Below are 20,241 nucleotides of genomic sequence, written 5' to 3' on the forward strand. Positions count from 1 at the left end.
TAACCTGCACAAACCTACACATTCACACACTTTTTCTCACCACAGCCTCTTGGAAATCCCTGGCATGTGGATGCCTCCATCAAGTGGGCTGTTTTTTAAGAGGCTTTATAACTTTGGAGCCTGATTGGCTGGTGACGATGGCTGATCTGCGTATTAGAATGCCCTCAAAAGCACCAGAGGCCTTTGCTGAAAATAGCCTGAGGAGTATGAGGCTCTTCTTTTACAGTCCTGGTTTCCCTCTTATTTCTTAGAGTGAACACAGTGCTTTCACGTCTGATGTGTTACATTAGCTTCAGATACTAATGTTGCATTAGGATCAGAATTCTTAGCAGAGGTTATTTATTCATGGTTTGTCCGTCTGGAGGCTGCAAGGCTTCCCCACATCCTCATCCCTAAATCCCATTTTCCGTAACTCAGCATCCAGATTCCTACTATGCATTCTGTTTGAAGTCACTCTGACCCAGAAAAAAGACTTATAGCATCTAGAACGAGATCGAAGGGGAACAAGAGAGGAGTGGCTCATTTTGGGGAAACGACATGGGTTTCCATTTTACTGCATCACTTTTGTGTTTCTGTTTGCTTGTGTAAGTTAATGTTTAAAAGATTTAGGGGTCGGTGGGATTCTGAAATTTTTGAAAAACTTCTCTTATGTCTATTTGTTAACTAATAATAGAAATAATTCTCTAATAAAAATCATTAAAATGCAGAGCACATATATACTGAGAAATATAATCAATGCAATAAAATGATTATCAATTGTTATTTAGATTTTGCCTCATCCACCATCTTTTTTAAACTGACCTTGTTACAGGGTATTTTGGGATGCCATTTCCGTAGGCATCTCTTGAGGCTGGATACAGCTCTCCTCACAACCGTTTCCTTGCTTTAAAACCTCTTGAGGTTTTCTGATATGTCCTTGTGTAACAGCACTCAAAGTATGGCTAACAGTGACATTTAGTTAAATTATTATGCTTCAGCTCTTGTACATTGTTTTACCCATTTTAGAACAGGATTCTTCTGATCAGTAACAGTATTAGTATGCAGTGAGTGTTTAGATGCATGTTTACAGCTCAAGACAAACCTACATGTGCGTAAACATATATGCACACACTCATGTTCATGTCGCAGTGTGAAAAGAGATGTTAAAAAAAGGCCACATAAAGAAATCTGACACACATTTCAAATTATGTGCACTCATATGAAATGAAGACAGAACCTAAAGTTATTTGAATTTTTAATAGGAAAAAATATGTAGTGTTTTATTTAGCTGGGTCTAACACATACATACCGGAGTGAATGCTGGTTTGTGACAGGCTGTCAGCATTGTGGCCTGACAGAACGGATAGTTCTGCTTGAGTGATTTATTTTACAGCAACAAGGTCACTCTCACACACTCACTTGAGGGCGTTTTGACTGCATGAGCGGCACTGCAATGTGACTGACCATCAGTGTGTCACACAGTGAGATTTCTAATGATCCACTGGATTGATTTAACCTAATTCCAGATGTTGGCTTATTGTTATTAGGCTCAGTACAGCTGATGGATTTCCGTTGAATACTGTAATTTCCCAGCATGCCATTTGTTTTGGACAATTTTTTGTTTGGCACTCACAATGAAGTTGGCTTATAATGTAATCTTCATGTTCATCGTAGTGATTAGTTTGCCAGGCAATTATTTTGGATTAATTTTTTTGTTTTTTTAACCAAGAACCACTTAACTTTTGGTATAAAATTAATTTATTATTATACTAAATAAAACATTTCAAAAATTTAATTTCATAAATTAAATATTATATTATATTATATTATATTATATTATATTATTGTCAGAACAAATTCCTCTTGATAATGTCAGATAACTTTGATAGAAAGGTAGGTAATAAATTAGGTTGAATTAAATATAGAGTACATAGTTATATGTACTTAGAATAATTTTTGGTTTGACCTGTATATATAATAAAGTACATTTTAAAATGTTTTACTTCAAAGCATTTAAAAACACTCATTTGTCATTAATCCATTTATACACACACACAAACAAATTTCCTTTGTCACAGCATTATTGTTTAATGTTGCATTATACTTCAGGCTGAAGTGTAATTGCAGAAAAATCAGCCTGGTGACATCTTAATAACAAATAATAAAAGTATTGCACAGCAAAACTTGAACTCCTACAATTGCAGACTTCGATGTGTGTCTTGAAGCCACGTAAATGTTAATTTGCTTGGCTTCTTTCTCTCCTCAGGCGAACCTGTGTTTTGTTGACATCGACAACCACTACATCGAGTTACCTGAAGACTTCCCTCAGTTCCCCAACAAGACCGAATTCATCCAGGAACTCAGTGAGGTATTGCTAAGTTTTGGTTTGTCTCCTGAGGGGGGCAACACCTCCTCTGAACCAGCTGTGAGCTCGCAGACCTCCGTGCTGGAGAAGGAACTGAAGAGCACATCACTGAGTGAGTTGGTAGATGACCGAAAGAACGGCAACCTCGGTGGAGAGGCGCTGGACGTGCTGGAGCTTCTTCAGGGCAACCCGACTCTGGAGCGTCTGCAGGCTCTGGCCAAAAGGACAGGGGTGAAAGTGGCCCGTCTGGAGGCATTGGCAGCGGGCAGAAAGCTGTAGGGGAGGAGGGAGTTGGAGGAAGGTCTCCTGTCGAGGAAGAGGAGCTGAGGAACGCTAAACTGAACGTGCAGCTGAGGGAGGTGTTCGCTGCACGCTTTGCCACAATGTTCGCGGACTACGAGTCGTTTGTGATCCAGAACTCGCCAGATTTGGAGTCCTGGCTGACCAATAGAGAGCAAATGCACAACTTTGACAAGGTGACTTACATTCTACACACTTATTAGTAAAACTACGTTCTTAATGTTTTTGTTTGTAGTTTAGTTCGGCCCTTTTGTCTTGGTCTTGTAGCAGAGTTTTCATCAAAAGTTTCAGATGGTACCTCTTTCATTTGATTTCTCTTTAGGCCTCATTCCTTTCGGACCAGCCGGAACCGTACTTGCCCTTCCTGTCCCATTTTATCGAAACGCAAATGTTTGCCACCTTCATTGACAATAAGATAATTTCTCAGTGGGAGGAGAAGGAGCCCCTCCTTCGAGTGTTTGACGGACGCATTGAGAAGGCCCGTCTCTACAATGTTCGCGCACCCAGCTTGCGCTCATCTGTTTACCAGAAATGCACCTTCCTCAAAGAGTCAGGTAAGAAACATTGAGATCGACCTCTCATAATAATAAAGTAAAATGTATTTGATGTCTTATTAAGATTTAATGTGCAAAGTCAATTGTTTAAGCCATTTCAGGTTTCTACTACTATAATTTTCAAAACATTGCTCGACGTGTTGATCTCTGACTCAACCAGTGATTCTTTATAAAAAAAAAAAAAGAAATAAAATAGATATTTTTAATTATTTTAAAATGTAATTTATTTCTATGATGCAGTTATTTTTCTGTGTGACATGCTTTATCCTTCAGAAATCATTCTAATATGTTGATTTAGGGTTCAATAATATAATTATTAATTATTATCAATAGAAATATTACTTATAGGAAACAGAAAAAAGACCAGCATTTTTTGTAACTTTATAAATATCTTTATAAGTGACTTTTGTTGTCAGTTTAATGCATCCTTGATAAAATAAAATAAAAATATTAATTAAAAAATAAAACCCCTAAACTTGTACGGTTGTGTGCAAGTAAAAAGGAGTGCAATGCGATGAAACAGATTCTGAAAATCGTTGTTTTTTGCTGCATTGAAAATGTCTTCGCATTTTTGTGCAATCGCATCCTCGGCAGAGCACCTTTCATCATTCTCTTTCTGAACCAATGGTGATTCCCCAGTCATTTATCTGTCACTACAAATTGTGTATTTCAATTTTAATGAAGCCTGTAGAAAAAAAAAAAGCTGCTGCATATGTGCCCAAATGATTATAGAGAGTGACAGTTCAAGAGGGCGGCTGATGGGTCGAGGAGACGGGGGGAGAAAGAGAGACGGCAGAAGTGTTTGAAAAATGAGGAGCGCAGAATAAAAGAAGTGAAGAGTGTGTCCTCAAATGAGTCATATGAATGGAGCGCTTTTGAAAGGCTGCCAGATGCTGAAAAGAAAAGAAGGGGTGCCTGGCGTGGCTGTATTGTGTCATCTTGGGAAGCCTGTGTGTGTATGTGCGCTGAATATTGTTGAGTGTGGTTCTGCTCGCTCAGCCCTCAGTACCATTGTTAGGTCAATAATCTCTTGTCACAGCAGATGGATGCTGCTGTTCTGACTCAAAAAATCTGGCAAACTGCCCACATATGCCCTTTAAAAGATGCCCAACATTTTCAAAAACAATATGCAATCTGGAAGTCATAGAGTTGATTGTTAAATTGCATGGTAATGTTTCATTATTGAAGCTGTCGTACAAAACTGTTATATTAATTTATAAAAAAAACTTAATTTTATGAGCACAACAATAATAATTAATATTTCTTATTCTTAATAGAATAATACTTATTGTTTATGCTTTTATTATTATTATATAAGTACATTATAATAATATTATAATATTTATTATTTATCAGTTATTTATTATACTTGGTTTATTATTCTTATTTTTCTATTGATATTATTTCTATTTGAACTTTTTGAATCTTAATATTATTTTGAAAAACAAGCCACTCACACAGATTGCTCAGAAATACTTTTATTTGGCCATGTGGAAGTCTAGCCTCAAGCTTATTATTATTATTATCAGTGAATATTCTGAAGTGTTTTGTAGCTTCAACACTTCTAAGACTCAACACAAACCCCTCTCACTCGAGCTGTGTTTCTCGTCTCCAGCCCAGGCCATAGAGCAGCGGCTGAGAAAGATGGACCACACAGCCATCCATCCTCACCTGCTGGATATGAAGATTGGTCAAGGAAAATACCAGCAGGGCTTCTTCCCCAAACTACAGGCTGATGTGCTCGCCTCAGGGCCCACCAACAACAAGTGAGTCCTCAACACTGTTAGAAGAGATTGACTGTTCAGTGTGGGGCATGTAACTCTTCAGTGTCAATATTAGTTCTAAAGCTCTGTTTTAAACTACAACAGATGCTGCAATCCATCTGTTTTTAGTCACACTTCACTAATGGAATCTCTCTTTGATCAGGTGGTCTAACCGCACATGCTCGACCCAGCGCAGAGTGGACCGTCACAGACAGCACAACGACCATCTGATGCTGGACAACGACCTCAAAGAGGTACGACTGCAGCTCTCTTCCTCTTCACCGTCTCTCCTCCTTTCTCTTTATCTTGTTCTGTGTGCAGCCTCTGATTAGCACAGACTTGTTATCTCCTTCCATCTTGAGTCTTTTTACTTCCTCCATCTCTTTTATACTGGTGCCTTCCAAGGGTCTTATTTGTCAGATGGTAGATAAAGCTGATCGTTGGCAGAATCACAAAGTAAAAAATGATAAATCTGTTTAATTCACCTTCATGTTGTTCCAAGCCTGTAAGACTTACTTTCTTCCATGGAACACAAAAGAAGTTATTTTGAAAACTAAAACTGTCGCTCTTTTCCATTGGTATTAACTAAAATTAGTACAATTAAAAACTGTTTTCAGTAATTCAAATATAAATATTAGATGAGAGCTTAAATTAAGCTTTAAGTAAACTCATTTATTTGTTTAGTTAGCCGACATTGACAAAAGAGCGCAGCAATTCAAATTCAAATTCAATTAAATATGAAAATATCAAAAATATATATATAATTAGAATAAATAAATAATTTTAAAATAAAAAAACTTAAGTAACCCATATATTTTGTAAGTTGTTATTTACCATTACAACCGAATCTCTGAATTGATAATCCAGGCCAGTTTTGTAAATCAGACTGGCTGATTGATTTTCAAAAGAATGATTTGTACAGGAATTAAAACACTTCAAGAAACATTTATTTCTAATTTCAAGAATTTTACACAATTTTTTTCAGTGAGCTATTACTTCTAGTTAATGTAATGGACAGTAATTCTCCATAAATCACAGATTCTTGATGTCTGAATCACATAAATGGTCTTCAGGGCTGTAAGTGATTTACATGAAATTTGACTTGTAAATGGCTCCTGGTGAATCATGCTTAATGCAAAGGCCTCTTGGGGTTTTAGTCAATTTGCCTGTTCTCATTTCGTCATTTGTCTCTATTTTCTTTGATTTCTGAGCTTGCGTTTTCTTTTTCAAGTGTCTTCTTGCTTGTCTTTTCTTGCATTCATGTGCATGCTGCTTTTTTCTTTCCTTTTCTATTGTTTCTTCATGGTTTCTGTGTATGATTGTATGCTGTGTGGGCCATACCACCTCACGGCAGGTGGAGGGGTGTTTGCTCCTGCAGAACTCTATGGCTTTCTGGGAGTGGGATAAGGCGCCACCCCCACCTATTAAACCGCCTAAAAAGTCCTTCTCGGCCTGCTGTCTGGTATGTGGAGGCCTGCCATTATATGACCGACTTAAAACATTCCTAACATGCTCACAACAAACCCCTCCCAGATTCCTCCCCTCAGACACACAGTGACCTTTGAACTCTGCTGCACACAATCCTGCCCCTGGATATTCCCACACACCAGACTTTGAGTAGTGAACGCTTACCGACCCAGACGCTCAGCAATCATAAACCCCACAACAAAGAATAAAATCCTCTGCTTTATAATCAACCCCCAATAGATCTTGTTTTCTGTAAAGAATGTGAGGTAGATTAAACCTTTTGAAGTGACTTTGCTCTTTTAAATGTCTGTGTCCTGATCTCTTTGTGTAGAAGTACATGCAGGAGGCCCGTAGCCTGGGGAAGAACCTGAGACAACCCAAACTATCAGACCTGTCCCCTGCGGTCATCGCTCAGACCAACTGGAAGTTTGTGGAGGGTTTACTGAAAGAATGCAAAATGAAGGTCAGGATGAGTTTAATATGCACAGATGGATGTTTTTGTGTGTGTTCACAAATGTGTGTGTTTTAACAAGGTTCCCACTGCCATGGAATACCTGGAAATTAAGAATGTTGGTTCTAAGTCGATATTGGATGTTTATTTATTTATTTACTTATTGACATCGAGATTATTTTCTCACTTTTTCATATTCAAATGCATTTGCTGTGATTTCTTTAAAATTACTTACAATTATTCTTTAAAAACGCTGTTTATCATTATTAAATTCTTAATTTTTAGCAGATCTTTAAATGAATATCCATTTTTGATGCGTTATAATATTGTGATACCTAAATTAATTAATTAAAAAATAATAATTCTGACAAAATTTCATATAATCATAATATTGCCCATTTGTTGGTTATTGGCCAAAAATATTTGGCTTATCATATTGACAAGAATTTTAGTGGTACAACTCCGACTTTTTAAGAGTTGCTTGATTCAATCAAGTGGAAAATTATGATTTATTTATTTATTTATTATAAAAAATAACATAATAAAAAAAAAATCCCTAAAAGTACCAAATAAATAAATACAATAAATTAATTGTCATCAAAATTATTATTATGAAATATTTCATATTAAACATTTCTGTGCTCCTAAAATATTTAATTGGCTAGACATTAATATTTGTCATCTTTGTCAATCTTAGACATCAATCTGTCTGTTGCAAGTCTGTCCGGTGACTCTCAGCAGAATATTTTAGCGCACAGACATTATTAATATGAAATTATATTTAATATTAAATTATTCCTGTGCTTTAAAATAGTTCATCTGCTAGACATGAATTTTTTTGTAGAGTAGAATTTAATTCAAGTCACTGTTCATAACATCAGTCAGTCTGTTGAGAGTCTCACTGGATGCAACTTTAGACTAAGTAGTACAATCACATGCATGTATTCATTAAACAGTTAGTACAATACAATTCTGTGTAATGATTTTAATATCCTTATCTAGTAGTTGTGAACCGCTGGACAGGTCATAAAAATGCATTGGGTAAGAAGTGTGGGAAGCATAGTTATTAGTCTGACCCACTTGTCTGCTGCATTAAAGACCTTAGACTCAATCAAGATTGAATTGTCTGGTATGTTGTTTTTAATGTTGTTTATCAATGGATGTTCAGACCAAGCGTATGTTGGTGGAGAAAATGGGCAGAGAGGCTGTTGAACTGGGACATGGAGAGGTGAACATCACTGGACTGGAGGAGAACACACTCATAGCCAGTCTGTGTGACCTGCTGGAGAGAATATGGAGCCACGGTCTACAGGTCAAACAGGTGAGACACAAACACATGGAAATGCTTTTCACATTAAAACACATACAAGCTAATGCTGGGAATCACTGTGTGCTGTTATCCTGGTTAATAGGGAAAGTCTGCGCTGTGGTCTCATTTATTACACTACCAGACGAGAGAAGAGAAAAACGAACAGCTGTCAGAGTCTCCAGGTAAAATATATATACAAGTTCATAAGACGAGAAACAACTCTTCTCAAGTTATAGAACGACTTTCAGGGGTGTTAGTTTCTGAACTAAATTATGTAAAAACAAAATGCAAAACCTTGTTTGTGATATATTTGTCATGTCTAAATCTTAAAAAAAAGTGATTAAAGTAGGATTTGATTAAGTACGTGTCATGCTTTGTGTGCTTGATACTGATTGCAAGTGGTATGCTAACATTTAGCATTACTACATTATATTGAAGTGTAAATATACTTGTACTCAAAAACAATATTCCTTTTTTTAAGACCTAAAGCTTGTTTTTCATTGTTTTGGGGAACTTCAATACCTAATAAAGTTGTAAAAATGTTTAGCTAACTTTTAAATTGCAAAATGCTTCTCACAGAAATACTGAAAGAGACACACAGCAAATTTTTCATGTTCACAACTGCTATAGTAATTTCAAAACGCACTTGAAGTGTATTTTGTGTGTATTAAGTGTATTAATTGCATTTGGCATTCAGATTGCATAGTTAGAACAGTTTGTGTTCATGTATACAGTATGACTGTGTTTCAGGCCTAACACTGCTACATGCTAACAGGCTAACAGTGCCTCAAGAAGGGATTTAAAATAGCGATTGTGCTAAAACTGTTTGTTTCTTGCTCCGCAGTGTCTAATGGCCAGGAAAAACGGAAGCCAGATTCCAGTGTTGGTCTTCCTGCATTACGTGTATCAGTCATACAGGATATGAGGTGTGTTTATTGCTTGAAGACAGTTAAATGTTGTATACCGCAGTGCGTATTACATTGTTTTGATTGTTTAATTCAGTTGACGATGTTTTTAAAAAAGAGATTGCAGTGCTTTCAGCCTCTTCAACCCACATACAGTGTATTGCATTATTGCTTTTGATTTTCCGTCTTTCTTCATCATCCTTTCTTTTTCGACTTCTCAGACACATCCAAAGTATGGGAGAGATTAAAACCGATGTAGGTCGAGCACGTGCTTGGATCCGTCTCTCTCTGGAGAAAAAACTACTTTCCCAGTCTCTCAAACAGCTGCTGTCTAACCAGGCCTTAACCAAGTACATGCAACACACATCCACACTCCCATCTACACTCACACACACACCTGAAGGCTTTCAGACTCCCACAAACACACCAAAAACATGCTCATCACAAGAATCTGTGACGCAAACAAGCATACGCATGCTGACCCGTTTCAAGTAAGTGCACCTGTTATTAAGCATGCGATGTTCCCACAGGAAGCTGTACAAGCGTTACGCCTTCTTGCGCTGCGAAGAGGAAAAAGAGCAGTTTCTCTTTCACCTCTTGAGCCTGAATACCGTGGACTACTTCTGCTTTACCAGCGTCTTCACCACCATAAGTACGTCCCACAGAAAGAGAGACACACACAGATGTACAGATATGCAAATCAGGACTGTATCTACATACTTGATGTATTTTAAATTTTCTACATTTGTTCTTTCAAATCTTGAATATTTGGTGATTATGTTTGATGCAAACACTCAGGCAAACAGCAGTGAACATGAATTAATTTTTCTGCCTTTTTGTAGAATGCTCTGTTTATTTGCAATTTGTTTTTTGCATCCTAAGTGATTCCATACAGGGCCGTTATTATCCCCATCAAGAAGCTTAGTAACGCAATGACCACGTCCAACCCCTGGCTGTGTGTGTCCGGCGAGCTGGGCGACTCCGGCATCCTGCAGATCACCAAGAACGTTCTGGAAATGAAGTTTGATGTGAGTGCGGTGACATCACGCTCCAGCTGTTCTGCCCTGAAACTGATACATTCGTTTATTTTGAGTGTGGGACTGAAACAATCCTCCATCCTGCCATCGGCAGAATTGAGTCTGCTTTCAGGTCTTTTGAACATCTGTTAGATCGAAACTATTTATGGAAATATAGCTGAACAACATGTATAATATCATGATAACAATGTCACATTTCACCCAAGAGAAATTTTTAGCCTTTTTAGTAATATTTTAAGTATTCTTTTTTCTATAATTCATCCAAGCATATATATATATATTTTTTGTGCTTAATGGAATAAATACAACGTACTGTAATACTGTGACTTTTATTTCAATTTGGCAATATAAATTTTAAAAGGAAAACTTATAGTACCATAAAGTACAAATTGTTTACAATTTAAATGATCTGTTTAAATTTAGCAGTAAAACGATAAGAATTGAGGAATATAACCATAATCTCTGTACATATTTTATTAAATTATTAACATAATTATAAAAAATATTTAAATTAAATTTTTGCAGAATATTCTAAAAATGTAAAATATAGAATTTATTTCTCTCTTCTTTTGTTTTTTGAGTGTGAAAAATTTTGATTCACACAACTGTTGTGAATTTTACTTTGCTTTGGCCCTTATAAATATTTTGCATTCTCTATTGAAATGATTCTCTTGATGTGCAGATTATTATTTTCCCCCAAACTGAAATGGTGATTCATGCATTAGTGATCAAAACCTCTTTATTTATGCACTTCCACGAATCTATAACTTTGAGGAAGGAGATATTATTCTTCCATCCCACCTCATAAAACCAATCACTGTCATTTGTCTTGCTGTCAATCACCCATCATGTTCTAACTCATGCTGTGTCCTCTCGCAGTCTGCCTTTAGGCCTCACACGCACATCTCCATCGCCTTCAAGGTTAGGTGCACATCCCTCCATTGTACTCCTCCCTCTCTCTCCATTCATCCATCTCTCCATTTTTCTACTTCTCTACACAGAGAGAGCTCCTCTTCTTCTCCTTTGGGTTGTTAGTTTAGCTTTAAATCTTGTGATTTTTTTTTTTTTGCTGCCCCTACTTTTGTACATGTACTGTGTATTTACTCACTAAAGCTAGTTTTTAACTCTTATGGAGTGGTGATTTTGGACACTTGCGTTTAGTCAAATTCTGATTGTTTTTAGAGCTGTGTGTTTCCTATGGTCTAAACTGACCATAATAGTGCATTGTACACGTTCACTATCTTGGTGTCCTTCCTCTGCTCAACACTCACATGGGTTGTTCAGTTATTCTCAGACAGCCTCTGACATGGTTGCCTTTATCTATTCTGTATGTGTATCTTACAGTGTCAGAACCTCGGGAAGTTGACGACAGTGCAGCTGGGTCATGATAATTCTGGCTTGCTTGCCAAGTGGCTGGTGGATTGTGTCATGGTCCGCAATGAGATCACCGGCCACACGTACAAGTACGGCCTACTTTAGTCTCTTGCCATTCATCCTGCACCTTTTTATGGTTGTCTTGTTATTTACTCTTTGTCCTTTCCAGGTTCCCGTGTGGCAAGTGGCTGGGGAAGGGAGTGGATGATGGCAGTCTTGAGCGAGTTCTGATTGGTGAATTTGTAGTTCCATGCAATGATGATGACGGAGGAAGAGGGTCTAAGACTCCGCCCCTTCAGCGATCACCTTCCAGATCCGACGAATTAGCATCACATCGCTTACAGGACGTGGAAACAGTAAGTCCATCTAAAATTTCAAAGGTGCTCAGTCATTTGATGATGATGTTGTGCTGGCGGTCATCTTGGACTTACACTGACACCTAGTGGTTAAAATCTGGCATTGCACAACATTGTAGAAATGTTCTAGTAGCGGTCATCCACAATGACATTTTTTGATTTTCTGATGATGGAATTTGCGGAAATGAAGTACATGGTACTCTCCTTGTATATAAATCAGCTTTTATTAGACTACAGGGTATGAATGTTGCTTCTATTGTGGATGCACATTCAATAATGTCAAGAAATATCAATTTCTTTAGGTGTAAAATCTTTTTTTTTATATTTCTGTAAAATTTTCTACAGAACCAACAACTGTACAGATACAGGAATCCATCGGTGAAGCAGTCAACAATATTATAAAGCATTTCCACAAACCAGAAAAAGAGGTATCATATGCCCACGCAAGATTATTATCATTTTTGTTGTCCTTGTAACTTTGTTTTTGAATCTCAAGGTTTGTGTGTGCTTTCAGAGGGGCAGTCTTACAGTCCTGCTGTGTGGAGAAGGTGGTCTTGTGTGGGCACTGGAGCAGTTCTTCCATCATGGATTCCGCTCGGCTCGAATCTTTCAGAAAAATGTTTTTGTGTGGGACTTCTATGGTAAGCTCAGCTTATTAAATGTTTCCCTGTCACAGCAGTAGAGAAAAGAAAAACTTAAACGGCTCTAGTTAATTTATCATGTTTGTGATGAAATCTGTGGTTTAAAGCTTATAACTTACACTCTATTAAATTTTTTTTTTTTTTCCTGAAAATCAAAAAACTAAAACAAACTCAATCTAATATAAAAGAGTTCCTATGTATGTGTGTTGTACAGAGAGAACAGTAGCATTTCTGGAGAATGCTGATCAGATTGGAGACCTGCAAGAAACACCAGAGCCTTTACGTTTGAATAGTGAATCGTTCTGTCGATACGTCAACGCCATTAACAATATGCCACGCAACATTGGCAAAGATGGCAAGTTCCAGCTGCTAGTTTGTCTCGGAGCGAGGTAAGGACACACACATGCTTCTATAAAGCAAACTCATTTAGTTTTTTAATAAACAATGTATTTACTGTACGTGTATTCCACTCTCACAGAGATCGACTGTTGCCGCAGTGGCTTCCTCTACTGGCCGAATGCCCCGTCATCACACGCATGTATGATGAGAACGCGTTACTGCGAGACAAACTCACCGTCAGCTCTCTCATTGCAGTTCTGGAGACGCTCCATGACTTCCCCATCACACTGGAGAGCTCTCTAACTAAAAGTGTTGAGCTGTAACTCCACATACTGAGGTCAAACTCAGACTGCCCCCCTTCTCTGCTGCCACCCTCAGGGCCAAAGCGGCTCTACAATACTCTGCAATGTGCATTCGCTGACCAGCGAAGGACTGACGACTTATCAAAACGACTGCTCCCCCAAAGAAATGAACTCAGAAGTGTGTTTTTGTAGCAGTATTTGGAGTCGTGCTCTTTCTAATTGAAAGCGTTGATGGATGTTTTTTAAGAAGACAAATCCCTGTGGATTTTGCTTTCAACCTGTGGTCATTTCCGCGCACATGTCTGCGAGTCAGATCCGCTAGCGTTTCTGCTTCAGATCATGTGCAGAGCTTTAGAAAGCACTGTTTTTTTCCCCCCCAAAGTATTTTCAGGATACAGAGGATCCTTAAGTAATGACAGTTTACACACTCAATTACCATCGTTTGACAGGCAAAACTATTACACTTGAGGAATTCAGACATGAAGTGTTTATACCGTCTGTTTGTTTAAACCAATGCTATCTGTGTTCATTTAGATGTAAATTTGGAGCATTATCCTGGTCAAAAGCCTGTCAAATTAATTTTCAGAGAAAAAGGACATTCCAACAAGATGTGAATGGTTGTATGTTACAAGATATGTTCATATGCGTGATCGTAATGTGTGTGTGTGATGCTCAACATTCGAAGATGTTTATTTTGCCAATGAGTATTAACCTCATTCAAGGATACTTCAGTATCATGTTTGAGTTTTTTTATTTTTAAGAAAGAAACACTGGAAATCATCGTAAAGCAATAACAAGCATATATCCGATCGTTTTTTTTCTTTGTTTCTATTATCTTAGTCATCGTTAAAATTTCTCAAATATGAATTATTACAGTTGTGGGGTGCTTTAATATAAAGTGTAAACCCTAGTATTTACCACTAATTGAAGGTCTAAATGCAGCAATTACTTTTATAATCCATGTTTGATTACTGCAAACTTGCACATTGCTTAGAAATGAATAAGTATTGCCCTTTAATCGCCGTTTATGTTTGTTCTTTTATGCGTCAGTTTTAATCCGGAATCCCTGCTGGGCGAAATCAAGTAATAATTACATATAAATTACAAATGTTATATTTCTAGATCTCTTAATGTTTCTTAAGTTTGGGTTTTTAACAAGGCTCTCAGCATCTTAGAGCTGTGTAGCAAGTCAACCTGTGTATTTTATTTCTTTTTTTTTTTATATAATGACTCCGATCATTTGTATGCATTTATTTTTGAATGATGCTTTTGTGACACTGGTTGATTTTGGATTGACGCAATCTTGGGGTGATTTATGCAGTAAGCTGACACTGTTATCATTTATTTATTTGAGTAAATCTACTTTCAGGCTTTGTGTAGTCTATGGAACGTCCATCTTGTGTAAAAATTTACTTTATTATAGGCCCCAGAAAACATAGCTAAAAACTCAGAGAGTCCTCTTGCTGTAGGGATGAGGAAGCCACAGGATCTGTCCCTTTGTTTGCGGTGCTGATGCATGCCATGTTTTAGTACTGTTGCTGTAAATGAATTTGGTCCTCTTCTAGATCTTGCCTCATTCATCTGTTTTTCCAGGTGTGAAAGCTTCTAAACATCGATCATATTATAAAAAGTCCCGTCTAAAAATGAGTGGGTTCCTCCATCATGTTTATATTTGTGAAGAAACTCATTAAAATTGCTCTGTTCGTCCATATTTGTGTCCTCTGAACTTCTTGTCATCTTGTGGACGGTGTGTGCAGATGGGACATTTATTTCAAACACACGGCAGGCATGCATGGTATTCCAGGTACAGCGCTCGGATCCTAGAGAACATTTCCTCTTTGAAGAGTCATTCTTCATGGAACATTATTTTTAGTTTAGGACATGATGGTATCTGTGAAGCAATAAGTCCCATAAGTGTTTTTTATAGTACAAACCCTGAGATTTTGTGTTAGGGAGACTGGGAAGTGTTGCAACATGAAAGTTTAATCAGTTACAAATTAGAATAGTCATTAATTCATAAAAGGTACAAAACCTGTCACTGGAGCAGTACCTTTTTAAAAGTACAATTTTGTACATTGTTTACCTTTACAGGTGCTGGTCATATGATTAGAATATCATCAAAAAGTTGATTTATTCACTAATTCCATTAAAAAGTGAAACTTGTATATTATATTCATTAATTACACACAGACTATTATATATATATCAAATGTTTATTTCTTTTAATTTGATTATCATAACTGACAACTAAAGAAAATCCCAAATTCATGCTTCCTGCTGTCTGACCAACTTTATGGAGATGCAGATTTCATTTTCCAACAGGACTTGGCACCTGCACACAGTGACAAAGCTACCATTACCTGGTTAAGGACCATGGTATCCCTGTTGGCCAGCAAACTCGCCTGACATTAACCCCATAGAAAATCTAAGGGGTATCGTGAAAAGGAAGATGCGATATGCCGGACTCAAGAATGCAGGAGAGCTGAAGGCCACTATCAGAGCAACCTGGGCTCTCATAACACCTGAGAGTGCCACAGACTGATCGACTCCATGCCACGCCGCATTGCTGCAGTAATTCAGGAAAAAGGAGCCCCAACTAAGTATTGAGTGCTGTACATGCGCATACTTTCCAGTTGGCCAAGATTTCTAAAAATCCTTTTATTTTTATTGGTCTTATGTTATATTTTAATTTTCTGAGATACTGAATTTGGGATTTTCCTTAGTTGTCGGTTATAAGCATTAAAAATAAAAGAAATAAACTTTTGAAATATATCAGTCTGTGTGTAATGAATGAATATAATATACAAGTTTCACTTTTGAATGGAATAGTCAAATCATTTTTGATGATATTCTAATTATATGACCAGCACCTGTAAAGGGTGCATATTAGTACCTTATAATCCTTAAAAGTAGGCTACATTTTACATAGTCTACTTATTAGTATCTAAACTGCAAATATATTATTTTTTTTAAAATGTACTACAGATTTTGTACCTTTTTTACTTGAGTGTATAAGCACCGAGCTCCTAAAATCACAGTAGAAGCTTTAAACTTGTATAAAAATCTAAAGCTTTCACAGAACAATAAGGTAAGAGACTAAAAATACATGTCCTACTTTGATTTGTGATACAAATGAATGTCAAATAACAGTTTACTGTGCATGTAATTCACTGTTATAATCTATAGGCTAGTGTTACTATTTTTTTAAAATAATAAATATGTAACTATAACAAACAGGAGCCTATGTACAAAATGAAACTAGGGGTAGTGATTTCAGTTATTTCAGACAAAAAGGTTTGACTAAATGTGAAGTTAAAATAAAAAGTTAACACTTAATGCATGCACAAATTTTAAAATGTCCATGTTTTCTATACGCCTATCCCATTATGATCCAATAGTGCTAAAGCAAAAGCACTAACAGCTCATTTGCCAATAATTGACACAGTGACACGTGTAGCTAATTTTTCTCAAACTAATTTGTAGCAAACAAATATAGAAATGTTTCAGGAAAGTTTGAGGAAAAAGACAACACGAATCTATAAACTAAATGTAAACTTCCCAGTTCTCCCTGTAAATATGATTGTTTGAGACAAACGTTTTTGTCCGGATAAGGTCTCATGCCGTTTAGCTCTTTCAGCCTATTAATTTATTCTGCACAGCCGTCAAAACTGCTCTCTCGAACTATTTTCGCGATGAAGTAACGAGGACGGAGCTGGCGACACGTGCTCATGGCTGACGGCGCGAGGAGAGAAGAAGGATGTGCTTGCGTTTGTTCACACATCTGCTGTCCTCGTAGAGTACAGCGTGACTCCGCCCATCGGGATCGCAGCGCACTGGCTGCTGCCCTAAGCAACCAGACCCGCCCACGTTTCCCGCGTAATTTTCTCTTCCTTATATGGGCAATAGAATGCAGACGCAGTCCAACGTCAGCAGCGTATGCAAATGAGGTTGATTGAAGAAATTCAGAAAAATGGTGGATGGAGCTCGGCGCATGCGTAAACATCTTACTACACTCAGACGGAAAGTGAGACAGGAACGAGTGGCGCATTGTTAAATGAGTAACGCCTGTAACTCTTGGATTTCGCTGTGTGATTTCACTTTAACTGCTCCAAGTCGAGGTAAGGAAAAATTGATTTTTCTTAAAAGTAACTTAACAGTTTATGTGTGCGCAGATGTTAGATTCGTCTTTCTTGAGAAGTTGTGTGACAGTGCGCTGTCCGGATGAAAGCTGTCGCTTTCATTACAAACGTAGCAGTAAGATCACTTCGAAAGCTTGCTGGAATTGTCTCAGATTTTTCTTGAGTATAAACGCGTTGGATAAGTTCAGTGTGTAGGTTACACTTGAGGAGCTGCAGTCCAAACAGCGCATCCAGCACATTTCAGGCGCTCGCATCCTTTGCTGAAGATCGCTGCTAAGTGTTTGATGACAGAATGGTTTCATTTGAAGCCGAAATCGATTTCTATTAAACTTGTCAGGAGAGACGTAAAAAAAACAGGGTTTTGACAGAAATCGTCAATGTTGCATTTTCAAATAAACAATTTGCATTCGCGTACTACGTTACTTGAAAACCGAGAACTAGATGCAAAAACTATACGAGTGAACATGCATTATCATATATTTGTGTAATACGCATGCACTGAAAGCCAGTTTTGCTGTTTCTACTCGTTTAGAACTTGCGAGATGTTGAACTGTGTGTGTGGTCTTTACTTTGCTGTTGGTGGGTGTGCTTCAAAACCCAAAACAAACCCGCATTTTCACAAGCTCATCAACGTTTCCAAAACTTCTGCTTCGGTAACTCGAGAAGTTCAACGTTTATGTGACGACTGAAGCTGTGCTACTGTTAAAGATTCGTTTCGTGCGCGACGGAGGCGGTGTCACTGGCGCATTTAAACGTGGAGCTAATCGAGATTTTATTTTAGTATCCTGCTGGACTGTTTAATAATTGTGTTCTTATATGTTCCCGTTAAGAAAATAAACACGCAAATACGTGTTATGTTAGGCCCGTTGCTCTGGAGCGAAGTTGTTGCATGGACACCATGTGTTTACAGTCTCGAGCGCAGAGCATGGAGTCGCACGAGTCACTGACGCAGAGTCGCGCGGAAAACAAAGAGCAGCGGACGAGCTGTTCGATTAAACGCACCCGTCTTTCTTTGCCGAGCACCACTGGCGTCCAAGAAAGCGCGTTAATGAGTTGCTCGCACCGAGCAGGAGTCGTTTTCAGTGAAACTGCGGGGGAAACATGCTGAATGTGTCTGTTTAAAGATGCCGAGTGGCGCGCCATGCTACCGCGCGAGAGAGTGGGCGGTGAATACGGCGGACACGCACCATTTCTCTGCAGTGCCCGGACGAGAGTATGTGTAACATTGATAGTGTCCGTATTAATTACCTGGATGAACTTTACATGACACATTTAAACGTGTTAATGGCACTTTAGTTCGCGGTTTCCGTAACTGCATCGCATTACTTTCTTGCCCCCATTTTCTGCCCCTCCTCTCCTCTCCTCTCCTCTCCTCTCAAAAGCGTTGCCATGTTTGAATTGCGTCAAGCGCCACTTCAACTTGCGCACTTGCAATGTACAGTGCAGTTTTAGGAATATAATTAAATATTAATTTACATATATTTCATTAAAATTGAAAATGCAAAGGGTTCAGACAGACATCGGACAGATGACCCAGTTAAAATGTATCTGAAATGAATCTGATTCCGCTGCTGTCACCGATCAGTGTGGATCATAGGTGTGGATGCGTGAGGCCACCGGCGTCTGGCTCTATCAGCACAGAGGTTATATAACACCGAGCACTCTGTGCATTAAGCTTTTATCTCACTGACACGATGATGACTGATAACCCATATTTAATCTCTCTCTCTCTCTCTCTCTCTCTCTCTCTCTCTCTCTAATATAATCTATTAATAGTCATATATGTAATACATTTATTAACATTTTAAATATATATATATATATATATATATATATATATATATATATATATATATATATATATATATATATATATATACATATGCATATACACTACTGGGTAAAAATATTTTTTTTTAGAATAATTAAGTTTTATTATTTTTTTTATTTTTGGAAAGAAGTCTCTTATGCTTACAAAGACTGCATTTAGTTGATAAAAATACAGAAAAAAACTTTACATTTTTAAATATTATTACAATTTAAAAGAACCGTTTTAAATTTTAGTATATTTTAAAATGTAATTTATTCCTGTGATGGCAAAGCTGAATTTTCAGTAGCCATTGCTTCAGTGTCACCCTTCAGAAATCAGACTGGTATACTGATTTGTTTCTTAAAGAAACATTTCTTATGATTCTCATTACTGGAAACAGCTTAATATTTGCTGCTTAATATTTTGGTGGAAACGGTGATACGTTACCATTCAAAATTCTGGGGTAAGAATTTATTTACATTTATTCAACAAGGACACATAAAATTGATCAAAAGTAACATTTATAAATGTACAGAAAAATCACGGCGAAATGGTTTTCAGCATTGATAATAAAAATAACTTATGTGTATGTAACTATGGTGCTGTGGTACTTAAAAAAAGTGTTTAAAAGCTTGTAAAATCATTGCATCAGCAGAAGTACCAAATAGCAAGTTGTTTTACTTCTCTGTGTGTTACAGATGTTTGGCTTTCATAAGCCGAAGATGTACCGCAGCCTTGATGGATGCTGCATCTGCAGGGCAAAGTCCTCCAGCTCTCGTTTCACTGACAGCAAACGCTATGAGAGAGACTTTCAGAGCTGCTTTGGGTGAGTTTGGTATCTATTATGTGCTTGTGGTTCCTCTGTAAAGACATGATATCAACATCTGCCTGGTTTAATTACAGTGAGCATATGATTTGTATAATGTATCTCTAGTCAAGCGTTCAGACCTTTTCTTTTAGATTAATGTGGAGGAAATGTTGTTTGTTTGTAATGTGAGAACTTCAATGGTTTCCACATGCATTATCTTATTACAATGGGATACTTCTACAGGTTAGGTGAAACTCGCTCTGGTGAAATCTGCAATGCTTGTGTTCTGCTGCTGGTGAAACGCTGGAAGAAGCTTCCTGTGGGCTCCAAGAAGAACTGGAA

General features: G+C 37.5%; 1 long non-coding RNA gene and 1 pseudogene across 1 annotated transcript; both read left to right on the top strand.

Moving 5' to 3' along the window:
- The first annotated feature begins 2,245 nt into the window (after nucleotides 1-2,245).
- Nucleotides 2,246-14,851, top strand: LOC113095070 (DENN domain-containing protein 5B-like; annotated as a pseudogene).
- Nucleotides 14,852-17,164: 2,313 nt separating this feature from the next.
- LOC113095071 (uncharacterized) lies at nucleotides 17,165-20,191 on the top strand. The gene is made up of 3 exons (XR_003288263.1): nucleotides 17,165-17,260; nucleotides 19,790-19,917; nucleotides 20,143-20,191. It is a non-coding gene; the product is annotated as an uncharacterized LOC113095071 (long non-coding RNA).
- Nucleotides 20,192-20,241: the final 50 nt, after the last annotated feature.

The sequence above is a fragment of the Carassius auratus genome, unplaced genomic scaffold (assembly GCF_003368295.1).
Source record: "Carassius auratus strain Wakin unplaced genomic scaffold, ASM336829v1 scaf_tig00215591, whole genome shotgun sequence".
NCBI classification, from domain to species: Eukaryota; Metazoa; Chordata; class Actinopteri; order Cypriniformes; family Cyprinidae; genus Carassius; species Carassius auratus.